The sequence below is a fragment of the Cydia pomonella genome, chromosome 24 (assembly GCF_033807575.1).
Source record: "Cydia pomonella isolate Wapato2018A chromosome 24, ilCydPomo1, whole genome shotgun sequence".
NCBI classification, from domain to species: Eukaryota; Metazoa; Arthropoda; class Insecta; order Lepidoptera; family Tortricidae; genus Cydia; species Cydia pomonella.
In genome coordinates this window covers 7,050,581-7,066,934 of record NC_084726.1, presented here as the reverse complement: position 1 = coordinate 7,066,934, position 16,354 = coordinate 7,050,581, and positions in this window count along the sequence as shown.

Here is a 16,354-nt window from a genome sequence, read left to right as displayed (position 1 = left end):
GTGGCCTAGCGATAAGAGCGTGTAACTTGCAATCCGGAGGTCGCGTGTTCAAACCCGGCTCGCGCCAAATGAGTTTTTCGAAACTTATGTACGAAATATCATTTGATATTTACCAGTCGCATTTCCGTGAAGGAAAACATCGTGAAAAAACCGGACTAATCCCAACAAGGCAACAATGCCTAGTATAGGTACCCTCTGGGTTGAAAGGTCAGATGGTATGCTTTCGTAAAAACTAGCGCGTACGTCTATTCTTGGGATTAGTGGCCTAGCGGACCTCAGGCTGCCATGAGCCGTGATAAAATGCCGGGACAACGCGAGGAAAACAAATAGATAGGTACCTAATTGAAGACCTACGACATTATACAAACGGATCACTAAGTAATAACTATCGATAACCGTGTCCCAGCACTAGTCATAAAGTCGGTGCTAATTCTAGCTTACCGCGGCGGCTAGTTTACAACCTAATGTAAACTATAGTCCAATTGGTCGGTCGCTCTATCTGTCACTGTCACTTGAGTAGTAGGGGAAGGAGAAAGAAAGTATTTTAAGTAATCTAGATGTGAAAAATGCGACTTATTGAACGAAGATTAAATGTAATCAATAATCATTTAACCTTAGGTATATAAATACAGCTATTTTGGAATTTAAAGTAGTCAGTACTGAAATGCTTCACACACCTAGGTATATATCAGTCGTCCTAAACAGGCATTCTAACTAGAATCCTAAAAAAAATTGTTCATAGTTAGTGCAGTCAGACTCTTACCAAACGCGGTTTATAATTTAGGATTCTGATGACGAAAGGTGAAGACCCGCGAGAAATCGCCTTTGCATACAAACTTAGTCCTCATTTTCCTCTCTGAATATTAGCATTAATAATTAAGTCCTCATTTTCCTTTCTGGATATTAGCATTAATAAAGCATTGAAAATATTTTGTCACCATTTCTTGTATATCATCCACAGCTGCATAGCGGTGCAAGGAGCATGTACATTTTTTTATGAAATCTGGCTTTTGCACCTAACTTTTACAATAATCACAGATCTAAAAAACGTTGACTATGATTAATATACATCAAATGTAATTTATTTTTAATTTATAACTGACAACTATGGAGTGTGGAATTAAGAGGAGTGACATCTCTTATGGTAGAACTGTTGCAAAAGTGTCCATCTGTCAGCTATAAATCCAAATCCAAATCTCTCCAGAGTAGCGCTAGAATAGCTAAGAACCTAAGCGTTATTGACGGAGTGAAGTGCGCTGTCTATGATTTGTTTTTTTTTTGTTCAAGTATTCTAGGTATTGTAGCGCCACCTATTTAAGGTTTTTTGATGACACTTTTTGGTACATGGAGATTTATTTCCTTACCTCCACCTTCCGTACTGACAACATTTCATATTTCTGACAGCTATTTTTTTCTAGTGGTGAATGGCAATGGCATTTCACCTATTGTACCGTAGAATTGGTAAAATTACAACTTTATTTTTATTCTTTTGTATTTCTTTTAATAAGCGATATTAAATTTATATAAATATATTGCAGTCTTCAGGAAGCAAAATTCTTCGAAATCACATGTAAAATTTCAGGTGTTATAAAAATGAAATATTTTCAATTCGGATGACTGATTTAGGTAGGTATGGAAAGTTAGCTTCGGGTGAAATAATTTTGGTAATTCCCATATTAAATATGACTGTTGTTACAAAATATGAAATGCGTGTTGTGGGTAAAAACTTCGCTAAGATTTATGCTGTAAAGATAGGTAGACGTTTAATATTTTAATTTTCAAGGTTCGGGACCCTATTACTAAGAATCCGCTGTCCGTCCGTCTGTCACCAGGCTGTATCTCATGAACCGTGATATCTAGACAGGTGAAGATGATGTATATCTGTTGCCGCTATAACAACAAATACTAAAGAGTACGGAACCGGCTTTTTTAATTATTGTATGCATTCTTACGCCCAAGTTTGTGCAAAGTTAGCGTGGTCAGAGTATAGCTCTTAAAATAACAACAGAATTCGGAGCTTGCAACATGACGAAGGACGAATAGAGTCAGAGCAAACTAACAACCGACAGAGTGCCAGCATTAGCGCGTGGCTAGCTTAAACGCATTCTACCTTCCGTAATAATTAGGTATATCTGGGGGCCTACCGCGAAAACAGAAATTCCCAAATTGCGAGGGCGATCTTTCTCTTTTACTCTCACTGAGACGTAATTAGAGTGACAGAGAAAAATGTCCGCAATTGACAAACTTCGATTTTTGTGGTTATACCCTGCGCCAAACTGCTTCGTCAAGATTTATAACATATAAACTATAATAACGTTCGTCCTGCATTCACACAAAGTTCAACTTAGCGTGGCATCACGACATCAGTTTATTTTGTGAGTACGGGTCAGAAGCTCACTTTAGGACATAATGCAAACTAATATCACTTTTATATTATAATTTATAAAGTAGTTTCGCAACAAACATATTCCATACGCCACGATCCAAGGTCCAACGAAAAAAAAACACAATGTCCACCTCAGCCGCCTCTGGAATGTCTATGCCGTCGTTCCTTTTTTAAATATTCAAATCGAATCACCCAAATTAAGTAGCCATAAACGGAATCAGCTTCCAAATTTGAATATTTCATTCGTGCTCGTACGGTGTGAGCTTTGATTTGTGTGGGTCCTTTTTGTGTATGTGTGTATAGTAGGGATGAGGGATTAACGATAGGGATCGTTGGTGATCGATAGATAAATGTGGTTATTGTGTATCAAATCGTATTGGCCGTATTTTGCTCTATGTAACCATGAGATGAGGGAATAAACTCTTTTTCAATGATGTTTTGTTATTCTTAATTCCGCGAAACTGAAAACGATATTAAGAATGGACCTAAAGTGAAGTTCAATAGAAAAGACAAATAATGTAAACAAATATAACAGATTTAGTTAGCATTTGACGTATAACCTAGAAGTTTTACGATGGTTAATTTAATTGAAATTGTATTGATATAAATAAAAGGTTTATGAATAAGTATAAACTGTTGATAAAATCATGGTTGTCCACAAAAAGTTCAAGTTTTCGAAGACATGAAGGTTACTAGACGTAAATCGGAATATAAACCGTGCTTACATTTTATAGTGTTTTTGAGCTCCCGATATTTCGACGCAGTTACATGCATCTTGTTCACGGGTCTTTCAAAAACTGTTAAATGAAGGTTATTTATTTACATTATTTGTCTTTTCCATTGAACTGCACTTTAGGTACTTATACTATACTTACTGTTATATATCAAACCTCTAACTATAAATTCTTTGCCATAACAACTGAATACGTATAAGTTATGATCATACCACCACGCATCAATATTATTATGTTGAAACACCGGCAGTAACGTTAATTACACTGTTCCCTTGATAGCAAAACCTTATCGTGTTGTTTTCAAACACTAACGAGTAATCATTGCATGCAAACTGCATAATTAGCAGCTTAGTGCACTCAACAATAAGCAAGCATTGAGTGCATTTGTCTAGAATAATTTAAGACCTAAATTGCAACGATAATTACAATTATAACTAGATAATAATAGAAATTGTTTTGTGAAAGTAAATTTCACATGGTGTTTTTTTTGGGATTAGCCTTATTTGTATAGAAAACTCGTTTTCCTGTGTGCGTTAGTGTTTTTGTTATTCCACGGAAATATTTTGTGATTTTCCACAGTTAAAGCCTGATATTCAATCTAGAATATTCGTAATGCATACTCCTTTATTAATAAAGCAATGATATCAGATATACAGACTGTTTGACAGAAATTGATACTAAGGTAAATAAATTTTAAATAATACGCGTTTAAAATAGCAGCAAATCAACTTATAACAAATCTTAAAACCATAACAAATTATCGATAAGCCATTAAGCCTATCCTTTTCCCAACACTACACCTATTGTCGCATCGCGCCGCGCGTTGATAAGGAACCATTTTAAATTAGTAGAAAAGAAAAAATATTATAAAATTTATTTTTTATTTATATATTTTATCACGCCACAAAACGGGTAGCGGCTACCAGATATAAATTATATCATTTTTCATACCGACAACTGTGAGAGGTAAAAAATGACGTCCATTCATGTTCTGAGTTTGAAATCGCCGCGCTTTTTATGCGTTTCCGGGCGTTCGGATTCCAATTACAAAAACGACCGTTTGGTTTAAAAGAGTTTGGTTCCATTGCTGGGTGTCATAGAGAATGCGAAAGAAGCGTCTTTTTGTAATAAATCATAGACTAGTAAGTTATAATAAGTCATGTAAGTTATGCGGTAAACATGCACGTCACAGTTAGGTTACCGTGGCCTATAAACGCTTACAGACTTGAGACTTGCGTTTTATAGAAAAACCTCTTCTTATAGCTTAAAACGGAATAAATGTATGGCTCCGCCATTTTGAAAAAAAAAAGAAAGACTAAATTGTATAAAAAAAATAATCTTCGAACCTGCTCACAATTTTTCACGATAATCGGTTGAGGATACAAAGCATTTCTGCCTAAGCTGAAATGGAAAACCTTCGATAACGCTCGGTCAATAACATTTAATAAAAATCGTTTCAATAACACTAAGTTACTGAAGTCAGTAGCTACTTACCCTTTTCCTTCGAATTTTCCAAACTAATGATAGCTTCAAGTATGCCTAAAATTTAAAAGTGCCCTTGTTTTTTTATTGCCTGATCTTAAGATCGAAGTCTTATCAGAAATCAGAAATCAGAAATATTTATTGTGCAAACTGTGTAGGTACAAGAATATGACTTAGGTACATTTTTTGATGAGTATCAACAGTTTTACCCTTCTCGGGTATACAATTATTTTTAACTTAAACTAGGTTTTAATATTTTATCTTAAACTATATTTTAATATACATTTAGGTTTACATAGTTATAAAATTCTTTTAAATTATAGAAAACTTTGTCTATTAAAAAGTTTTTTAAGCATCTTTTAAAAGTATTTCCTTCGAGGCTTTTTATTTCATTTGGCAGATGGTTGAAGACATTAATAGCAGATATGAACGTACTTTTTTTATATATTGAGGTGCTAGTTCTCGGAAGTACCATATTGTACTTATATTGTGATCTGATATTTTCTTTGCATGAACGCTTTGTGAAATATTCAGGGTGTTTTTTTACAAATAGGCTTAATTCTAATATATAAATACCGGTAAGGGTCAAAAAGCGCTTCTCTCTAAACACTTCACGTAGCGTTTCATCCATGTACATTCTAAAAACAGTTTTTAAGCATCTTTTCTGCAATATAAATGTTTTATCAACATCAACAGAATTTCCCCAAAAAATTACTCCGTACGTCAGTAATGGGTAGACTGTTCCATAATATGCACTGATAACAATTTTTTCGGAGCAAGTTTCTGACAATATCGATAAAGCATAGCATCTACTAGAAATTTTTTTATTTAGCTCATTTATATAATGCTTATGCAAAACACCACACGCACTTACAACCCCTCTGGTGTTGCAGGTGTCCATGGGTGGCGGTAATCGCTTACCATCAGGTGATCCGTCTGCTCGTTTGCCTCCTCTATCATAAAAAAAAATCATTCATTTTTACTATTGAAACACAATTTATAATTATCAGCAGTATACACGCTCTACCTATTATTAGCTTATTTGAAGCCAGCAATGTACCCGGAACAAACTTTATTGTTAACTTTATTGAGCGTAGTTTTTGTGCGGCGGAGTGTGACTAAACGACCTTTGATGTGGGTCACTGATGTTTCATTTGGGATGCTTACTGATAACTTGAACTTTAAATACGCCATATTGATATCCGAGGCCAGTGACCTTGCTGTTATAATTATTTAGGTAGTTATTATGAAAACAAAAGCACCTATGCCTATTTTTTTTGAGTTAAACGTAACATACAAATATACTAACAATAGGGTTGTTTCCATCTACAAATCTTAGGGCAGAATTGTATCCCAATAAATTCTTTAGGATTATAAGAACATGTTAAACTACTTTTAGGGGACCTGTAATGACCATATTTATGTAAATATTGAATTTAAAATATCTTTTGGCACACGTCACGTGACCAAACTCGAAACGTCTTTGAAGATCCTGATGACGTCACAACTCTCGGATTGACACTGTTGACAGATAGACGATAAACAACAAATGACAAAATGTCAGTTGACAGTTCGTATCTTCTACGTGTGTATGTAGTTATGTGTCAAACCGTAAACTGTGACGTCACACAATTTTCAAAGAGCGTTTTGGGCGCGAAAGTAGCTGTCAAAATATATTATATTAATTTAACATATTTAAAGCCGTTTTTAGTATAAAAGTTGAATTTTAGTTAACGCTTGTATTACGTTCTATATACAAGCGTTTCAAAAAATTGGAAACAACCCTATTATACGACTAACCGAACCGTATTGTGCAAGTTTTATCGAGGTCCAGAACCTAGCTAACATTACGACACGACATTTACGACATTACGTAGTTTCTTATATGATTACTTATTAGAAATGTGTTTTATGATTCACAATGAAATAGTATTTTATACAATCGTGATATAATAGAGAGCTTTTCAGTCGAGTACCGAGTTAGCGAGGCACGAGAGTGAAAAGCTTGATTATATCACTATTGTATACAATACTTTTTCTACGAGTCATCAAAGATAAAAAAATTAACTACTCGTATGAAACCTAAATAAGTAATGAAAATTGGTAAGTACTACAAAAGACATAAACGCACGCTTCGTTGCTTAAACACGGGACTTGACTGAAAAAAGCTCACTATTATATCACGATTGTATAATATACTATTATAGTTGAGTTGGGAGCCCATACATGAAAAGTACGCAATTACAGTTTGGTATACGAAATCTTAATTCAACCATTACAGTCGACGAGTAGAAAAATTATATTATGCGACTTTTATTTAAAGACAAAATGTAAAAATAAGTTTGTGTTAAATAAGCTGCCAATCGATTCATTTTAACATTAACTAGGTTAACTTTTGAACCGACTTCCAAAAAAGAGGCTTATTATAAATGAACCGTAGTTGGGCTAAAGTTTGTCATACCTTTCACTTTCACATAAGGTAAAGTGGGGTAAGACGGGTCAAGACAAACACGCGTATGGAATCCTCATACTGCTTGTCTTCCCCGAGTAAAATAAACTATATTCGTCTTACCCCACGTAACCTTACATATTTCTATTTTACAATGTGGTAGATGAGCTTTGCCTAAAAAAATATTGAAGATCTGATTCTCACAAATCCTGGTGTTTTTGGGTTCTTTCAACTCATTATCACGCATATTTAATCTGGATGATAAAAAAATGTCCCAAAAATTTGTATGGAAATTGTAGTTTCCATTACGTCACGCTCATACAAGTGAAATTTATTTTAACACTAAATCGTGACGTAATGGAACGGACGTTTTGGGACATTTTATGGTAGGATGGAAAACGCTATCGATTCTGAGTAGAATGAGTTCAAGAAAGTCCAGATTTGTTAAGAATCAGGTTTTCAATATTCATTTTAGAAAACGTCCAGATCATAACCAAACCTTTAGGCACAAAGTAAATAGCGGCGGCGTGCGCCGGAGCAGAGAGTTCGCTCAGTATAAAGTGCCATTTTCGCCGCACGCACACAGACGTGACATTTACGCACACAGACGTGACATTTACGCACACAGACGTGACTTTTACGCACACAGACGTTACATTTACAGGCGTTCTCGGGCACTCTCGGGCAGAGCTTAGTCGGGCTGTGCGCGCGTTGCTCACTTTTGACGACCCGCCGCTACTTAGGTACCTACTGTCATGTACTTACGTCAAAATGCAGTCTCTAAGGAATGTAAACATGATAAGATGTATGTATAACGAATCAATGTATGTATGTCTGTAAACTTATATTACCTACTCCTTTTTAGGGTTCCGTAGTCAACTAGGAACCCTTATAGTTTCGCCATGTCCGTCTGTCTGTCTGTCTGTCCGAGGCTTTGCTCCGTGGTCGTTAGTGCTAGAAAGCTGAAATTCGGCATGAATATATAAATCAATAAAGCCCACAAAGTCGTACAATAAAATATAAAAATTTAATTTTTTTGAGGGTACCTCCCCTACACGTAAAGTGGGGGTGAATTTTTTTTTGCGTCAACCCTACAGTGTGGGGTATCGTTGGAAAGGTCTTTCAAAACTAAGAGGGGTCTTCAACAAACAATTTACCTTGGTTAACAATTTACTATACTTTAAGCTCCAGTTTAGCTTATTGTGACGGAAGAGTAACTACGGAACCCTACACTGAGCGTGGCCCGACATGCTCTTGGCCGGTTTCTTTATTTAAACAGAAATTAATACAGAAGCAACCCTAGTGAGTCGGGCAAGTTTAGGTAAGTATTTTCGAGAACGGCGGGAACGGACCTTCTGTTTATTTTTTATTTTGTGCTTTAGGTAAGCATGTGCCATCCTAGACTGCATCGGCACTTACGAGTACCATCAGGTGAGATTGTGGTCAAATACTTACCTTTTTCAAATAAAAAAAAACCTTGGTGGATATACAGGGTCTCCTAATTATGGTCCCTATTATGTTACTTATTTTTAAAGGTTATCAATCGTCGGGTGAGAATACGTTTGTGTCATACGCCAATTAGTAGGTACATTGGTTGGTTGGTATTGGTTTGGTTGGTTGGTATGTAAGTACATTGGTTTGCAGGAGAGCGAAAAAAAAAAACAAAAATGATATTATAGAAAATTTTTATATTTAGGAAATATTCAATTAGTTTATCATTTAGTCACATATGTTTACTATTTATAGTACCAAACAAATACTTTGAATATAGTGGTAATCATGAAATAAAAGCATTTTTATTATTGCTATATCCGTTTTTGATGAGTAAATGTTAAGTGTAAAATGTATGACAAGACACAAAATTTTGGATATATCACATTTTTTGTGTAAATTTTCTGTTAACAGAGTGTAAATTATCCTATAAAATGCAGATATGGCATACGATACGGCACAAAATTTTTGACTATTCTTTTATAATAAACCGTCAATTATAGTATGTTTTTTGTTATTTTAGTAATCATTAAAAAACGATTTTAAAATGGATATGGCTCTAACGTATTCTGTGCCAACGAAATTGTATTGAGATGTCACCGTACCCAAACTGTGAAAATAGTACATTATGATACAAGTGCGAAAAATAGGAAATTCGAAAAGAGTTGCGAATTGCCTATTCGCACATGTATCGTACAAAGTTTTACAGTACATATGGCCCTTTAAATATTCAACACAGTAACGTAATATGCAAATTTTCGCACTAGTGCTATAAAGTAGCACCATATTTACTGTAAATACTATAACCGGATCAGGACCGCCGACCTATTTTATGTGGACCTTAAGTAAACAGCAGCGTGTATTATTTGTATTACTGAGTACGACATTTAATTAAATGTATCCCGCGCTTAGTCTTTGCTGCCAGTTCGACAACGCACTGACGAACTGACGTGCGAGAGAGAGAGAGATGCAGTTCGCAGAGTACGAATACGAATTCGCTTATTTAACTCAAGTCGAAACGGACTGCGACGTTCATTTATTTTAACAACCGGACCTCTGAAGAAACTAATTGGTGATCCCTACTCTAGCTCTGTCTAATATATTATCATCAGATTTAGCACTTCATCATACTATCGCAGGCGACTGTACCTATAGGTAGCTATAGGTTCAACATACCTACTTAACTGTTATAGTTATAGCTACTGGATTATTATGAGGGGCGATATAAAATTATAATATTTCTGTACCTAGGACCACCGGTGCACTAACATTCAGGTATTAAATTATGGAGGCGGTAAACCTGTGCTGAGTTTTATGCAGAATGGTTATTCAGTCACCTGCAATAATTTAGGGGGTGAATATATAGGTCATACTGAGCAACTTTTAGTACTTTTACTATGGGACCAACCCCAGAAATGTTTAGGACATATGAGTTTTAGGCTAAGCATTCATTATGGAAAGTAATTGTTATGATATTTGATCAATAGGAAAAGTAACTGTTATGACAATTGATCATTAGGGCAATAGCCATTAGGTCAAACAGTTAGAGCATGTTATTTTATGCCAATCATTGTTAGGGATTTCGAAGAATATGGTAAAAAACATTAGGGATGTTGATAGTTATGGTACAAATGCTTAGGACAAATGAGTCTTAGGCTAACCATTACATTATGGAAAATAATCGTTATGACAATTGATCGTTAGAGCATGTGCCCATTAGGACAAACCAGTTAGGGCAAGTGACTTTAGGACAAACGTTGTTAGATTCAGAATGACACCCGACATTTCCTATGGGAAAGTAATTTTTTTTTTCGAGATTTCGGGGTTGGTCCCATAGTAAAAATTGCTTAGTATGACCTATAGGTTTAGCCCGTAAATTATTGCAGGTGACTAAATAAACAACCTGTAAATCGTGTCATTCACGAAGACGCGTGCGTTGACTCGTATTGTCAAGTTATTAAAGGTTAGATTTGACAAATCTGCGCGTCATCGTGGATGACACGAACTATACGCTCGGGAACATTAAGAAAGGGTAACCTTTTCTTATGGAAATGTCCAAAGTCCAAACATAGATACTGTTAAACTAGCCAACTAGAGTTCAAGTTAACCAAACTAGTTCTTCCTCGCGTTGTCCCGGCATTTTTGCCACGGCTCATGGGTGCCTGGGGTCCGCTTGGCAACTAATCTCTTTAATTAGCATAGGCTCTAGTTTTTACGAAAGCGACTGATATCTGACCTTGCAACCCAGAGGGTATGATAGGCCTTATTGGAATTAGTTCGGTTTCCTCACGATGTTTTCCTTCACCGAATTATAATCGAAAGCTAACTCTTTAAATGGAACAAGGTATAATGTCTTAGTTTAGGTATAAAAGTATTATTTGAATGACGCATTTCAAAGGCAAAATGTTTTCATAAATTGAAGAAAGAACTTTTGTCTATAACAAAACTGAAAAGATTATTGATAGGTACTTAATTACGTATTGAATCTTTTTAGACCATAGTAGCAATATTGGACCATATTTGGGTGGCTTTACGGTCAGGAACGGTGGTCATATTGACCCGTATCGATGTGCTGGGGAAAGAGCATAATATGACTCACGAGAAATGCACTGGGAATCATGTCCTTAGGCATCTCGCTCGCACTTATTGGTGAGTCGTAATAAAATCAAAACCATAGCAAAATTCAAATTCAAATTCAAATTCAAATGCAGAATTGGTTTCTAGGTCAGGTTTCTTAATATATTTTTATTATTACGAGTATATGCATCTTGCCCATCCTCACTTATGGTGCCCAAACCTGGTCATTAACTGAGGCGGAAAAATCACGGCTCAAGGTTTGCCAAAGGGCAATGGAGCGGAGTATCCTGGGTGTCCTAGATCTGATAGGGTGAGGAACACAGAGCTTCACTCCAAACCTGACTGGGCTGGATATGTCTGCCGGATGTATAATGACAGATGGGCCAAAATAGCCACTAGCTGGCATCCACAGAGTAGTCGTGGCAGAGGCAGACCGAGAAAGAGATGACGGGACGACTTGGATGCGTTTCAGCGGGATAGGCGGGATCTCGCGCAGCACAGGGAGGAAAGCTAGAGGGGAGACCTTTGCCCAGCAGTGAGACACACAAATATGCTAATAAATATTACACATTATTATTGTATCGGTACTATCCATTCTGGCGTCTAGCCTAATCCCAATTAGCACCTTTCAACCCAGAGAGAAACTATAGGTCTTATGGAGATTAGTCCGATTTATTATTTCGATTAGTGACGCTCCAAGAAATTACTTATTATGAACCGGGATTCGTACTCACGACCTCCGGTTTTGAAGGTCTTACCGCACGACTACTAATGCTTGTTTATTTGTCCGAGTGTGCGTACGCTTTTATTATATTATATATGGCAGATGACCGATCAGACCTAGGGTAGTGACCCTGCCTATGAAGCTGATGGTCCCATGGTCCTGGGTGTTTTCTATGTACGTAAGTATGTATTTATCTATATACATATGTATATCATCGCCTAGTACCCACAGTACAAGCTTTGCTTAGTTTGGGGCTAGGTCGATCTGTGTAAGATTGTCCCCAACTGTTTATTTATTTATTTATAAATATATATTGCATAAAATAAACATCTATCCGTACATTCGTAGCTCCTATGAAGGGCGCGCACGGCAGCGGCAAAGATAAACAACCGACAAAAATATAAATTTATGCGCGGCACTGAAAAGTAAAAAATATCGTATTTAACATATATCTCACTTTTGTGGCTCGCCGCGCCGCGCGCTAGCGACGTGTGGATACGACGGACGACTGACTCATCTTTTTATATTAGGATCACACAGAACACACTAACATACTGTAACGTTATTAATTAATTAATAACGTTGTTCATATTAGATGGTCCTGGGTTCGATTCCCGGTAAGGGCATTTATTTGTGTGATGGACACAGATATTTGTCCCTGAGTCATGTTTTCTATGTATTTAAGTATTTGTATATCATATATCTGACTGTGTTGTGCGAGTACCCACAACACAAGCCTTCTTGAGCTTACCGTGGGACTTAGTCAACTTGTGTAAAAATGTCCCTATAATATTTATTTATTTATAATTGATCCTTTGACGTAATGACAGCATTTATTATCAATTGAGTTAACACTAATAAAGGGTTTAGTATTTTATTAGAAACATACTGGACACATACCTTCTAATAAATTCAAATATCTTATGAAGTTATCAGATTCATCTAATTGCCTAGATTGCAATATGGTTGAGGATGTCGTACACAGTACGTGTACGTCTCGTACACGTTAGGGTTGAAAAAACCCGGAAAAATTCCCATTTTTTTTCTAAAAGCCATGTTTTTTTAAGTTTTATTCGGAAATAAACAATGTCACTTAGTTTATGTATTTTTCCGAAAAAACAAAAAAATCGGATTTTGAAAAGAACTTGTGAATTTTTCCATTTATATTTAATGTCGACGACGTCATTGATTCGGGTATGATAGATTTAGATGATGGCAGTGACAGTGATTGATAAATGTAATAAGTAGTATTAAAGTTTCATTTCTTTCCCAAAAAAACTGAAAAATACGGAAAAAAACGAAAATTTCAAAGCGTTCTGAAAAAAAACGATTTGATTTTTTCGAGAATTTTCAACCCTAGTACACGTACTGACGGAATGTGTCCGGAGCGCTGCCCAGAGGCGCGGGCGTGTCAGTGGTAATAATATGGTAGTAACGTAGGATGGTGTAACAGTACCTTGGCCTCACCATCGTCTGATGATGCTAAGGAACTGCTTAATATTTATTTTTCCTCATTGTTAAATCTTATACCTTTAAGCGAGCAATTCTTGTATATATATAAATATATATATTTCTGTGATCTCGGAAACGGCTCTAACGATTTCGCTGAAATTTGGTATATGGGGGTTTTTGGGGGTATACAATCTATCTAGATTAGTCTTATGTTTGGAAAAACGCGTGTTTTCGAGTTTTCATGCGTTTTTCTTTCGACGCAGAATATGGTCGCTAATTTCGTGTTACCGGCCACTGTCCGTTTGGTCCAGCGGGTTAAGACGCGGACTGCTAAACGAGTGTTACGGGTTCGAATCTCGCCCGGTGATTAACTTTTTTTTTTTTTTTTTATTTGTTCAAGTTTATACCTATATAATTTTTATTGTTTTAGACAAGTTTAATTTAGTAAAAAAATGTAGTTAAGATTATTACCTATAGACCACCATATTACAATAAATAGTTATAACCGAGCAAAGCTCGGTCGCCCAGGTACTGGTACTTATATTCATACATGTAATATTTTGAATTACGGGGGTGGCTTAGCGTAAAGCAAAAACTCCCAGGTTAAATAAATGAAAAAAAAAAATTTTTATGCTGACTTAACGATGCCTTGTATTCGGGTCGGCTAAAACTTTCCTGTCTCTCCTACTATCCTGACTGCAAACCCTACACTCCAGTCCTATCTACTGGGTGCTCCGGTGTCTCAGGCAGGCTGCGGGTGCCTACGGTGGGGTGGCAGGGGTTGTTGCGTAATGAGCCGGTGTGCGAGCGTACTTTGTTTGATTTCGCGTTTGAGGCTTAGCCGGTGGCATGTGACGCTGACATAATCCACCGACTCGCTGGCTCTTAGGTTGAATCAGCAGAGTCATGCGAGCTTACAGTGCTATTTTGTATCAACATCGCCTCCCCCTTGTAGTCTCCCCTTCCTAGTCCTTGCTGCAGGATCTGCTGGCTGGAGTTACCCCAAGTATCAGTATCAGTATCAGTATGAAAAAAAAAAATTTTTATTAGAATAAGTAGGGTAAGTACAAATTGAAACAATTAACAATACATCTACTTAATATAAACAATCAATATTCCACACTAAACTAAGCTGTATAAGATCTATAATGAAAGCTCGAAATTATGATCTTTTTTCTATTTCGTCATTAACTAACAACACAAAAATATACAAAAAAAAAAAACAGGGTGGGGTGGTCTTTAAAATACAGGGTGTTTTCAACTCTTTGCCAGACAGACTTCGTCAGAGAACAGGATAATAGGAAAATATCGTAACGTAACAGTTTTTATTTTTATAGTTATAATGCCCCACATAAAAAAATTACATCTTATCAATGATTTATTATAACTGAAGATATGTTATAAGGCAACTCGTACAATTTGTCACAAGTTATGCCCTTCAATTTTGGAACGACTACGTATAATCTATCTTGAGTTATAAATCATTGTCCAAAAAGAGATTAAAGCTCCTACCACGTAACAGAAGTCAACGGATAATTCTTAGAAAGAGGTAAAAGTGGAATTTCTTTCAGATTTTGAGGTTAGAATTTCCCTATTGCTGAAATATAGTGTGCCGGCTAAAGGCAAATAGTTAAAGCCAGTTGTTTCGATTCGGCACAATCTAACGCCAGTTATAGTATTGAAAATATATTCAAATATTAATACTAAACAGCGGCGTAGCGTATGTGTTTGCCGCCCGGGGCCGATCAGAAATTTGCCGCCCTAATTTATGATCAACATCACTTAGTCAGGTCATAAGTTCTGTCACATAGATTTTTACTGATAAAAAAGTTATAGATACAGTTTTGCATTAAGTGTTCAAAATTTTTTTATACTACGTCGGTGGCAAACAATCATACGGCCCGCCTGATGGTAAGCAGTCTCCGTAGACTATGTACGTCTGCAACTCTAGAGGAGTTATATGCGCGTTGCCGACCCTGACACTCCGCACCCTCATTTAGCTCTGCCAACCTTACTCACCGGCAACACTATGAGTAGGGTCTAGTGTTATTTGGTTGCGGTTTTCTGTAAGGTGGAGGTACTTCCCCAGTTGGGCCCTGCTCTAGATCTGGAACGATATCCGCTGTGCTGTGCCCTACCACACAGAGCGAGATGACTTTTAAAGACGGATCCGGGTTCAAACATATGTAATATTCGAAAAAAAAGTTATATTTTATTTTATTTTTTATTTCGTGTGTATTCGCGTCTAACGACAATCTCAAAGTAAACAAGTAGTAAATTAATAAAACGAGCTTTACATTTTAAAATAATTAAATTACATTTTTATCAGTATAAAACAAGCTTTCAAATCAAATCATGGCAAACTTTTTTTATTAAAAGCTTTGTATAACATTTTATTTCTAAAACTTGTGACCGACTAAGTACAAGACAAAGTTAGTTGGAAAAGGTAAAATACAAAGAATATCTTCAAAAACTCGACTACTGAAAATTTGGCTCATAAACTTATGAAAAAAGAAAAAAAAAACATCTGAAATAATCACACAGAAATATTGTATATTTACTTCTTTTAAATAAATAAATACAATGTAACATGATTTACTTAATTACGTTCATACAGTGTATACAATTACACTGTATGAATGAGAAACCCGTCAGATTTTGACCACGTATTCCTGTTTTAAAGAGCAAAAAAATTTATTTGTCTTTGATCAAATTCGGCAAAAAAAAGTGTGTGTATGTGTTTTCTGCACACGACACGTTATTTATTTTTATATGTTGGCAAAAAAACTTTACAATGAATAAATAGTTTTTTTTTTAGTTGCAGATAAATTTTGCGAGTTTCCTTTAAAACTTTAATGCCTCTTAGTAAGACCACATAGTGCTTGCGTCGTCGCAGCCATAAAGGTGACTGAGTTATTTCAAAAACGAATTTTCACAAGAATTGTCATTATCTTTGTAACAAGACCGATTTTAGAAAACTTTGTATGACATTTTAGTTTCTAAACATGTGATCAAGAATACACTTTTAACATCTGTCGGATTCCCATTGTATATATTCA